Source organism: Oryctolagus cuniculus, chromosome X (assembly GCF_051225735.1).
Source record: "Oryctolagus cuniculus isolate XC-2025 breed Fujian yellow rabbit chromosome X, ASM5122573v1, whole genome shotgun sequence".
Lineage (NCBI taxonomy): Eukaryota > Metazoa > Chordata > Mammalia > Lagomorpha > Leporidae > Oryctolagus > Oryctolagus cuniculus.
In genome coordinates, this window is record NC_142888.1 from 1897163 (window position 1) to 1909652 (window position 12490).

A 12490-nucleotide genomic window follows, 5' to 3' on the forward strand; every position below is an offset into this window, starting at 1 on the left:
ATACCAGGACTGTTGAAACATGATTAACTTACCATGTGCAGCAAGATCGCCTCTAATAGTGATATAAAAGACCTACAAAACTGGTTGGAGGAGTTGCTACAGAAGCTCCCAATTTGGGTTTGCTCACCTGACATGCAGAAAGCCTATCACAGACACTGGGTAGTAGAAAGGAGGTATTTGTTCTTTGTGGTATTTTGATTTGGGATTTAGTTTTTTCCAAGAAAAAGAATCCTTTTTTTAGATTAATTTTATTTATTTGAAAGATAGAGTTACAGAGAGAGGTCTTCCATCTGCTCGTTCACTCCCCAGATGGCCGCAACAGCTGGAACTGTGCCAATCCAAAGCCAGGAGCTTCGTCCGGGTCTCCCACATGAGTGTAGGGACCCAAGGACCTGAGCCATCCTCCACTGCTTTCCCAGGCCATAGCAGAGAGCTGATCAGAAGAGGAGCAGCTGGGTCTCGAACCAGCACCCATATGGGATGCCAGCATTTCAGGCCAGGTCTTTAACCCACTGTGCCACAGTGCTGGCCCCGAAAAAGAATCTTGACTAATGCTCAATGTATAAATGGTCCTGAGACACATTTTTATGGGTCACCAATTGGGAACCTAGTTTCTTTAGCCACTGCTATGTAATTACTCATGTGTTCATGAAATTACCTCCTCTCTCTCTGCCTTTCAAATAGATAAAATAAATACTTTTAAAAATGGGGAGGGGGACTGGCATTGAGGCATAATAGGTTCAGCTGTCACCTACAATGCCAGCAACTCATATGAGTGCCAGTTCGAGCCCTGGCTGCTCTACTTCTGATCCCATTCCTTGCTAATATGACTGGGAAAGCAGCAGAGGGTGGTCCAAGTGATTGGACCTCTGCACACATGTGGGAGACGTGGATGGAGCTCCTGGCTTTGGCTTGGCCTAGCCCAGGCCATTGGAGTGAACTAGTTGATGGAAGCTCTCTCTCTCTTTCCCCCTCTTCCTCACTTTCTCCCTCTCTCAAATGGATAAAATAAATTTTAAAAAAATTACCTCATCATTGTATCTATTAAATAAGAAGTATGCATGTTGAGTGAGGGAACTTGTTCTTAGAATGATTCATGGATAAGAACCTGTTGATGTTATTGATGCTCTCAATGACATATATTGTGAAAACAATTAGAATGACAAGTTTCTAGCTAGATTTTCCAAAATCATCTTATGATTTTCTATTTTTCCATCACATGGAGCTGTTACCAAAATTGTGGGCCCAGTTTCTGGCGAGTTCTGAAAAATGCACCAGAAGGAACTGTCATGCAAAGTACCTTATTGACAGTAAATGAGGCCATGAGTGGGGGCAGGCAGAATAATTTCCAAAGTTGTAACTCCATAGCAGGGGGAAATGTGTATCTTTTATTTTAGGGGGAGATGAATATCTAAGAGGGCAAGTTCTTATCATTGCATATGTTCAGAAACATACTCCGACATAGGTTGCATGTTATGGTAATAAGGCTTATGTTCTTCTTGGGACAGGATCTTAGCATTAAAATGAAGTAAAGAGTGACCTTTGGCATCTGCACAGGTATTGCTCTTGCAGTAGGGTCTGGACCAGTCCTGGGTGGCCGGTGACTGCATCTCTCCCTGGAAGGTGACTTGAAAACCTGAAAAATAACTTTGGCAGAAGATCAGTTTGCTTTTAGGGTCTTGAATAGAAGTGAGTCACAAAGACTTCTTAGCTGCTCAGGGCATTAGCCAGTGACAGAGCCATACCATCCATTCAAACTAATGGATCCAACTGATGGCATTCTGCTTCCTTACTAGACTCCTAGACTCTTAGGTGCCTATTGGGACCTAGTCCTCGACATCCGTGACTCCTTAGTCTTGGTTTGGGTTTCATGACTAGTTTGGACTGATTTCTGGAGCCTGATGCTGACACCTCACTTACTAGCCTCACAACAGGTAAGGGGCATCCCCCTTACCATTAGCCACTAGAAGAGTAACATGTGGCAGTGGGAGAGATCTCTTATTGGCTAGGATTCTACTGGCCTAAATCAAAATTTATCAGATCCATGAACTCTTTCTGACCTTCTGGAATATATTGAGTCATCCTTAAGATCACATGACAAGACCCTTTATCTAACCTTTTCTGCTTTTTCTTCACCCAAGAAACTCGGCTTGTTTTCTATTCCCTCTCTTCCTTTTACTCCGTCTGTAAATGCCCCAACTCGGGGACAGAGGGAAAGGGACAGGTAGGTGGAAATATAAACAATGAGGAAAAACTTGGAAAGGGAGCCTGTAAAAACTCAATAAAAGATCCCAAACTACCCACCAGAGTTCAAAGACCAAAAGTGGTCTTTATTTTCTCTCAGGTAAACAAAAAACTAACTATAGAAAAACGTGGATGAGATAGGCACTCAAGTTCCTTTCTTCTCCCATGTTAGTTCAGATATTAATACACTGGTGGAAAAAAATAGCTTTTCACTTTCAAACGGGAGGCTGTTAGTAATTTCAGAGTGTGATTTTAGTTCTTTTCATCTTTTGCAAATCCCCTCAAGGCTGTACCTCTTCCTAGATTAAGCAGAATAATGCCCACCTGGCAGCTGTGAGTATTAGGTCTTCAGAAAGTTGCTGAGCCACCACTTCCCTAAAGCTTTCTCAGATGCTTTAAGGATGCTGAATATGAAAATGAAAAAAATTAAAAATTTCTTAAACATTGGCCAGAATCTCAGCAAGTAATAAAGTAAAATACAGAATCTTGAAAGGAGACCCCCGAGGAGAATCACTGAGTCAATTAAGCACATTTCAAAACGAAGTTTAAAATAAATTTGCTATAAAATAACATGAATATCTGTATGGAGAATTTTCATATAAATTGTAGTAATTTAAGGAACTGACTTTATGGGTATTCTAAAGCATGCAGAACACATCAATTACCAATCTATCTTTTATATTCATAATTTCTCTATACAATGGTTTGAGAAGGCAGTTATGAAATTTCCAACTGGGATTCCCATGGCTCCAGCACTTGTTCCTGGGAACAACTTTTGATTTTCCATTTCAATGATGCTGGTGGTAGAGATGAAGGAAAGGAAATTTTTCTCTCCTTAGGACCTCAGAAAACATTTTCACACTAGTAACACATTTTTTAAAATAATTTGTCTTCCAGAAAGGATTTTGAGTTTTTTAATTTAAAAATAATATTAAGGGAACTATTACTAAAAATAAGTAGTAATTCTCCAGAAATCACCATAGTAACAAAACTATCTGGTTCACCTTTTATGAATTTTGTTTGTGCTCATATTTCTACACATGCATTTTAAACAATACTTCAGACAGCACATGAAATTTGCATATCTGTTCTTTTCACTTCTATTATAAATTTCAGATATATAGATAATATGCACATCTATAAATAACTTCAAAATTATTGTTAGACATTTTGGATGTCTGTAAAATTTTCTATTCTAGATATGTTTAGTGAGCAACTCTTGCAGTTCTGGAGTTGATCCAGCTGAAGGGAAGTTGGAATTTAGCATCCTTGATAGTCCTACATAGCTAACTCTACTCCTCCTCTGCATCTAGCCATCCACAGTGATTCTGTACACTCCCCTGTGAATTGGGATGCTCTTCGTAGAGGCAAACTCAATGCCTGTAGTGGATGTGGTCCTTGCTAAAGCTTCTGCTGGGCTAAGTCCTCCTGGACACAGGTTAGTTGCTGTTTGCTTAAAGAGCCTCTTTCTCACTCCCAGATCTAACTTGAGTCTCTGGTTCTATTTTCTCAGAGCATCTTATACATTTTCTTCCTAACCTTCACCACAGATTAGAAATAATGCTTTCAATATGCAATTTGTCATTTAATATCATTACATTGGAAGTTCCACTGGATATTTTGTGTCTTGTATGGTGCTCAACACATGTAGATATTAAATAGCTGTTCACAAATGAATTGGAAGAAAAAAAGACTAGCTAATGCAAATGATTACAGGTGCAGACACTTGGTACAGTGGCTGAAACAGCACTTGGGATGCCCACATCCCATACTGGAGTGCCTGGTCCGAGTTCCAGCTCCTCTATTTCCAATCGAGCTTCCTGCTGATACACAGCTTGGGAGGTGACAGATAATGGCCTATGCACTTGAATCCCTGCCACTCATATGAGAGATGCAGGCTGAACTCTGGGCTCTTAGCTTCAGATTGGCCTAGCCCTGGATGTTGTAGGCATTTGAGGAGTGAACCAGCAGGTAGAAAGTACCCCCCCCCTTTCAAATAAACTGAAAATGAACAAATTTAATAAGTCAATTAAAGGTTACAGACACGGCCGGCGCCGCGGCTCACTAGGCTAATCCTCCGCCTAGCGGCGCCGGCACACCGGGTTCTAGTCCCGGTCGGGGCGCCGGATTCTGTCCCGGTTGCCCCTCTTCCAGGCCAGCCCTCTGCTGTGGCCAGGGAGTGCAGTGGAGGATGGCCCAGGTGCTTGGGCCCTGCACCCCATGGGAGACCAGGAGAAGCACCTGGCTCCTGGCTCCTGCCATCGGATCAGCGCGGTGCGCCGGCCGCAGCGCGCCGGCCGCGGCGGCCATTGGAGGGTGAACCAACGGCAAAAGGAAGACCTTTCTCTCTGTCTCTCTCTCTCACTGTCCACTCTGCCTGTCAAAAAAAAAAAAAAAAAAAAAAAAAAAAAAAAAAAAAAAAGGTTACAGACACTATAAGGTTTCTGAAGAAGTTGCTTTCTGCCCTGCAAAATATTGCTGCTATTACCTGATGTAAGGGATTTGGTCACTCACATATGTTGATATTGAAGAGTGATATGAGAATGGGTTTAGCATATATTGTGGTGACTTGGGATGAATCAAACAAGACGGAAACACAGGATATGGTGAGGCTAATATGATCACGACTTAATTACTCTAATATTTCTTATCTGTAAAATGAAAGATATGGATCAGTTGATCTATAAGAATCTTCCATGATCTTTGCCTGACCTCTTTGATCTGAGTCAAGGGAACTGAAGTAGAAATTAATTATTCTCTTACATTAATAAGGGATTTAAAAATTCCCTTATTTTTCCTTATACATTTCCTAATAAAAATGGAGTTGTTATTCAGTTATGACCAATACAGGCAAACAGACAGTTTTATAAATTGTCACAAAGTAAATACATACACATAACCACACCTAGGTCAAGAAATAGAACACTAAATAACATCACCAATAAACTAAAAAGACAGCCCACAGAATGGTAAAAGTATTTACAAATCATGTTTTTGATAAATAACTTGTATCCAGAATATATAAAGAACTATTACAACTAAATAACAAGTGACAGATTAATTAAAATACAGGCAAAGAAATTAACATTTCCTCAGAGAAGACATCCAAATGACCAATAAACACATCAAAGACACCCAACATCATTAGGGAAATACAAATAAAAACCACAATGAAATGGCACTAGAATGATATATATAAAAGTGGACAAGTGTTAGAATGAGAAATTGGAGCCCTCAAATTTTGTTTATGAGAATATAAAATGGTACAGCCACTTTGGAAAGCAATTGGGCAGTTCCTAAAAAGTTTAACATACATTATCATGATTCACACTTCTACTCCTAATCAAGAGAAATGAAAAACGTGTGCACATAGAACCATGTATATGACTACACATAGCATTTTTAATAATCACCAAAAATGGAAACACAAATGTCTATCATCTGACAAATGGATAAATAACATGATATATCCATACAACAGAGTATTATTTAGCAACAAAAAGAAATAAATTACTGAAACATGTTGTAACATGGATGAACTCTGGCAATATTATGCTAAGTGGCAGAAGTCAATCACAAAAGGTCACACAGTATATTATTCCATTTTCCCAGAATAGGCAAATCTACAGAGATACAGAGTACATTAGTAGTTTTGGGTTTTTTTTTTTAAAGATTTATTCATTTGAAAGTTACAGAGACAGAGATTGATTGATCAATCTTCATCCACTGGTTCACTCCCCAGATGGCCGTAACAGCTGGGCCAGGCCAAAGCCAGGAGCTTCTTTCAGGTCTCACACGTGGGTACAGGGGTCCAAGCACTTGGGCTATGTTCCGCTGCTTTTCCCAGGCCTTAGAAGGGAGCTGGATCAGAAGTGGAGCAGCCGGGACAGAAACCAGTGCCCATATAGGATGCCAGCATCACAGCATTTACCTGCCATGCCACAATGCCAGCCCCAGTTAGTATTTTCTTTAAAGCTGGTTGGGGAGTGCTAGTGGGAAATTGGGAATGATAGCTATTGGGTACACATTTTATTTTTGGGGGTGCAGGGGTAAGACAATGTTCTAAAATGAGCTTAAGTCCAAGAGATTTCGAGAAGGAGTGCTGTTATAGAACCTAAGTGAAGAAAACCGAAGAGCTGAAGATCAGCCTCGGCCTCATCTGATGGTGCGCTCTGGAGCAGGAATAGCACCGCAGTGGGGTCTCATGTGGAAGCACAGGGCTGACTTTTTATTATTGTTTGTTTGACAGGCAGACACAGAAAAGGGACAGAGACAGAACTCCTATCTGCTGCATCATTCCTCAAATGCCTGCAATGGTCAGGGCTGGCCAGGTTTAAGCTGGCAGGTGAGAACTCGAGCCAAGTCTCCTATGTGGGTGATGAGGACCCGGTTACTTGAGCCATCCCTGCTGCTTCCCAGGGTCTTCATTGGCAGGAAGCTGGAGCCAGTAATGGAGCCAGGGGATGGGACTGAGGTACTCTAAAATATCACAAGGGCATCTTAATCAGCATCTTAGCTGCTAGGCTAAATGCCCATCCCCTGTTGATGTTTGTACTATGCCAGTCACAGACAATTATTGGCTATGAGCTGCTATCCGTGTGTGTGTGTGTGTGTGTGTGTGTGTGTGTGTGTGGAAGGGGCAGCTGTGACTCATGAGCATCTGGCAGTCACAACAACTGGAAGATTGACAACCCAATCAGGTCGGGGGCCAGGAAGAACACCAGCAGTGTCCAGCACGTCCTCTCATGTCCCATCCCATGATTGCAATCTTGACCCTCCTCAGACCCTTGCTTTGGCTGGATTGTCACCTCAGCACATGATTTATAGGCAATCTGATTTATCTCAGTGTTTTACCCCTTAAAAAACTCTGTGCTTCACTCTGGAGCTGTTATGTGCCTGTTCTGTGTCAAACAATGGTTTAGATAAACTCTGTTCTTCAATGAAAATGAATAACACAGGCGTGTTTACTCACCACCAGTTTCAGACATTAAGAAAACCGAAAGAGCCATCAAAATACTAACAGAAAGTAGGAAATTAAAAATAGGAAACCTCAGTCTGATAGAAGAATGCTCAAATCTAGACACTACGTCTCTGTCTTCCCTCATCAATGGCCCTGGCGAAAAAATGTGGCAATAAGAATGTTCACCAGGAAACTCGGGGTGACAAGAAGCCAAGAGTGTCTTTGATGCTGAACTGGTCTATGTTCCTGAGCTTATGAACATGTCCCAAGAGATAAATGACTCCAGGAAAGTTTGGGGGAAGGATATGGGAGGGATTTTATTTATGCTTAAGGAGAAAACCAGGGTTAGACTGTGTGTTTTGAATTGCTGCACAAGAAAGCACCACACACACAGTGGCTGGAAGCAAGCCACATGTATTATTTCAGTCTCTGGGGGTCAGGAGTCCAGGCACTGCCTAGCTGGGTCCTCTGCCGAGGGTCTCACTAGGCTGCAATCAAGTCATCAGTAGTTGCTGCAGTCTCCTGTGGAGCTGGTGGTGCTATTCCCAGCTTACACACGGTTGGCAAAATCCACGTCTTTGTGGTTGTAGGACTGAGGCCTTCAGCTTCTTGCTGGCTGTTAGCTGGAGGCCGTTTTTCGTTTCTAGAAGCCTCCTGCAGTTCCCTGCCATGTGGCTGTCTCCATACATGGTTCACAGTGTGGCTGGTTGCTTCTCTAAGGCCAGCAGGAGGGTATCTCTCTCCAGTCTACTAAGATAGAATCTTACGTAAGGTAAGGTAATCTTACATAATATAGTCCTGGGAGTGACATCCCAGTACATTTTCCATATTTAGCTGGTTAGAAGCGAGTCACAGTTCCTGCCGGCACTCAAGGGGGAGGGCAAATTATTTGAGTGTGGCTCACTGGGGGACATATTAGGATGTTTGACATAGACAGAAGCTATTGTTGGTTTCTTCAGCTCATTTAAAACTCTAAGCTTGTTATTGTACTTTTGAAATAACTTTTTTAAAAGGTCATCGAATATGATTGCTCTTCTCACTCTGAATACTCCTGGGTTACTAGAAGATCCTGTCTGATCTAGCTTCCCTCGTGCTTGCTCCTTCTGTCTGAAAGGCTATCCCATTGAATATTAATACACCATGGTTTTAAACATAAGGTGACTAACTGAATAAATGCACAAAATGGGATGTTTTCTATGCATATCTTAAATGTGGTCTCAGCCTACCTTCCCTGCCAATGGAGGATCTAGGAGGAACCCAAGCTTTTTGAGTGTAAAAGTGACAGTAGCAGCAAAAGTTGTAATTTAGCTGTAGTTTATGGCATGCTTAATAGGATTTAAGATTAGCCACCCCCTCTTCCTAAAACAACAGAAGGAATGTTTGATTTACAAGAGCATGGGCAATGTAGGTGCCCACAGTGTTACTTCTCTGAGTCGCCACTTCTTGGATTTAAAGCACTGTGTGGTTTCTATCAGTGATTACTGATGCAACATGATGTGCACGTATATGTACAGTCCTACTGGGACCAACTTAAAGTATAGATGAGCTTTTTAAGCCAGTGAGCACATTTTCAAGTTATCACTCAGGGAAAAATACATTTGAAGGCAATTAACTTTCAGCTCTTCTAGGAAGGATGACCAGCATGAGTCAGAGAAAGTTATCTTCAAATGTTATCTGACTCTTCCGATGACAATATCCAAGAGTCTTCTTCTCATTGTTATCTCACTATTAGTGAGACAAAGTGATGGGACATGAAACTGTTTATTCTGGTAACTTATTCCTTGGTAAGAAAAACTTGTATATCCAGTACTGTGATGGTTAATTTTATGTGTAAACTTGACCAGGCCACAGGATGCCCAGATATTTGGTCAAACTCTAGGTGGGCCTGTGAGAGTATTTTTGGATGAGATTAACATATGAATTGGTATACTGAGTAAAACAGATTTCCCTCCCTAATGTGGATGACCATCATTCACTTAGTTGAAGGCCTAAATGGGGGGGAGAGGGGAGTAGCACCTCCTCCTGCCTGACTACTTTGAGCTGGGAAATCAGTCTATTCTAGTTTGCAGACTCAAGCTGAAATACTGTCTTGTCTTGGGTCTTATAAACTGGAACTGCATCATCAATTTTTCCAGCTCCCAGACTCTAGAAACTACATTGTTAACTCCCTTGCATCTCAAACTGGCAATCTGCAAATCTTGAGACTCCTCAACCTCCATAATCATGAGCCAATGTCCCTGCCTCCTAAATTTCCTTCTAATACAGCTTCAAAACTTTACTTCTCTCAGGACCAGCGCCGCGGCTCAATAGGCTAATCCTCCGCCTGAGGCGCCGGCACCCTGGGTTCTAGTCCCGGTTGGGGCGCCGTATTCTGTCCCGGTTGCCCCTCTTCCAGGCCAGCTCTCTGCTGTGGCCCGGGAAGGCAGTGGAGGATGGCCCAAGTCCTTGGGCCCTGCACCTGCATGGGAGACCAGGAGAAGCACCTGGCTCCTGGCTTCGGATCAGCGCAGTGCACCAGCCACAGCGGCCATTGGAGGGTGAACCAACGGTAAAGGAAGACCTTTCTCTCTGTCTCTCTCTCTCACTGTCCACTCTGCCTGTCAAAATTTACTTCTCTCAGAATCCCAAATTAATTTTTCTCAATCTCAGACAACCAGGGTCCAATTTTAATGAACTTGATGTCTTGGCCTACTTGACATCCCTGGTTTGAAGGTCATAGCACCTGTCAGATGTATCTTCCCAGAAAACTTGTTCTCCCCACCCCCTAACAGTTCTAATAACTTATCTCATTATTTCAGGCTAGGAGTAGAAAACTGGGCCCAACTGTTGAGTCGGATTGCTGGACCATTCTTGCTTTCCTTTCACATCTTCATATAATCTCTCATTTTTGATATTTTTGTTTTGAAATTATGGATTCACATGAAGTTGTAAAAATAGTACAGAGAGGTTCTGTGTACATTCACTCAGCTTCTTAAATTGACAATACCTTGCATTTTTAAGAGTAAATGTTCAAAATAAGGAAATTGACATTGGCCCAATACTATTGCGTAGACTACAGATCTTACTCGGATTTCACCAGTTTTCACATGTACTTTTTTTTTTTTGCTACAGTCCTATAAAATCTTATCACATGTGTAGATTCATGTAACCATAACAGTTAAGAAACCAAGGATTCCATCTGCATAAATCTCTATAAAACTCTTCCCAAATTACTCAATTTGAGCATGCTCTGTTTCCTGCCTGCAGGCCTAGTGATGCATGCTTAAAAGATTCTGAGAGTGGAGATCTGTCCTTTTATTGCTGGGTGAGGGCCAAGAAGGCAGCAAGCCTCTGAGAAATAAGTGTGCAGTGTGGCAGCCGCAAAGTAAAAATGGCAGATGGACCACTCTTGGCAAAGAATGTCTGAAACAGTTTCCAGAATGGTATGGGAGACAATCTGAAGGTTTTATTTTATAGCAATTGTTCTCAAACCTATCCATGCATCAGAATAATCCAGAGAATGTTAAAAAAATCAATGAAACAATTAAATGAACACATAGACAGACTTGGGCCCTCTCTGCAGAAGGTCTTATTCATTTCATCTAGAGTGAAGTCCAAGGAAGGAAACTTTTTGCAAGCTCCTCAGGTGATTTTAATATGCAGCCAAGGCTGAGAGCCACAGTTTTATGATATCTGGCTTTTGTATCTCAACGATAAAAGCCATTCCTACTCAAAATTATGCCTTTAAAAAAGAGAACTTCGTTTTCCTGCTTCAATTTTATTATATTTAAAATTTTAATACATCTTGAATTTATCTTTGTAGAGAGAAATGAATGAATTTTATTTTTCCCTAGACAGGTAGTTCATTGTTCTAATATCATTTATTGAATAATCCATTTTATCTCTACTGATATAAATTTTACCCTGTGATTTACTAAATCCCTGAATTGTTTTATTCTGTTTTTTACTCTATTTTGTTGCATTGATCTATCTTTCTATTAAGTGCCAGAATTAAGCTGTTTTTATTAAGTCACTTGATAATACTTTAACTTCTGATAGCACAGAGAATTGGTATTTCTAAGATATTGACTCATTCCATTAGAAAATCAGATATATCTTTAAATTGATTGCAAGAGGTTTTGTTTTGGTTTTGTGCTCTGAAGTAGAATTTTAGTTTTCTTTATATAGATTCTGTACTATAAATATGCTTTTAAATTTTTTTAAGATTGAATGATTTAAAAGGTAGGAAGACACCTAGAGACAGAGGTCTTCCATTTACTGGTTCATTCCCCAGATGGCTGCAACAACCAAGGCTGGGTCAGCCTGAAGCCAGGATCCAGAAACTCCATCTGGGTCTCCCACGTAGGTGAATCATCTTCAACTGCCTTTCCAAGTGCATGAGCAGGAAGCTGGATTGGAAGTGGAACAGCTATGACTTGAACTGGCTCTCTGACATGGAATGCTAGTGTTGCAAGCAGCCATTTAACTCACTATGCCACAACTCCAGCCTCCTAAAGTTATTTTTTTAAAAATGGATGACCGTATTCAGAGCATTGGCCCAGTGAATATTTTACACTGAAGGAATCTGAGAAAATGGCAGAAGCAGGAAGGTCTCTTTCTCGCCTACTCCAGTCCTCTGTAGCAGGTCCAGCAAACTCAGAAAGGATTTTCTTGACCTTCTCCTGAAGCAAAACGTAACACCCTCAGGTGAGAAGTGCCCTCCCTATAGGAAAGGGGCATCCTTACCTCTGCAGCCACAGTGACACTGAAGAATCTGAACAAACGGGTCTTGTTAAGCAACCCCCACACACACACAATTTACTACATTTAGCTCATCCCCTTTGTCATATCATAGTTCTCCCCAACTCTCCATACTTCATCAAATCTACTGGATAAAGGGCACTCAGCTTAACTGTTTTTTCAGATGTTCATTTCCTTTTGAAGGTTCCAACACAAAACTTACATGAAATACATTGGTATGCTTTTTTTCTTCTTAATCTATCTTTTTGTTACGGAGGTCCTAGCCCTGACCTAAGAAAGGAGTAGGGAAATATTTTCATCCCCCACTTGGATGGATCAGCTCCCTAACCATAAAAATTAATTTTGTTCTAGAGACAATAATTAACCTATGTAATTTGCCCTTGATCATAAATGATGAAAATAAGTATTTGTCTTGTGTAATTTCTTTTGGAAATAGAACACTCCTTTATCAGGCATGTGTGCTACTCTATCACTGTTATCACATATGGGGTAGTAATTTTCAAAACCCTGTAGCCTAATAAAATATTAATACTGCAACAATAAAAC

At 41.1% G+C, this 12490-nt stretch overlaps 2 long non-coding RNA genes across 12 annotated transcripts in view; one reads left to right on the forward strand and one right to left on the reverse strand.

Annotated features, from left to right (window-relative positions):
- The window catches only part of LOC138847720 (uncharacterized), a 233576-nt gene that overhangs the window by 214317 nt on the left and 6769 nt on the right, over window positions 1-12490 (forward strand). The gene's annotated exons all lie outside the window — the stretch shown is intronic.
- LOC138847719 (uncharacterized) overlaps window positions 1-12490 on the reverse strand; it is a 41202-nt gene that overhangs the window by 1402 nt on the left and 27310 nt on the right. For 2 of the 10 annotated variants that reach the window (XR_016228366.1, XR_016228365.1), the window contains exons 2-3: window positions 2569-2648; window positions 1541-1636 (exon numbers count right to left, since the gene is read on the reverse strand). This is a non-coding gene — a long non-coding RNA (uncharacterized LOC138847719). Of the gene's footprint in view, window positions 1-1540; window positions 1648-2568; window positions 2649-6183; window positions 7955-12490 lie in introns of those variants that run through there. The other 8 variants (XR_016228363.1, XR_011385663.2, XR_016228370.1 and 5 more) reach the window with 5 other exon arrangements.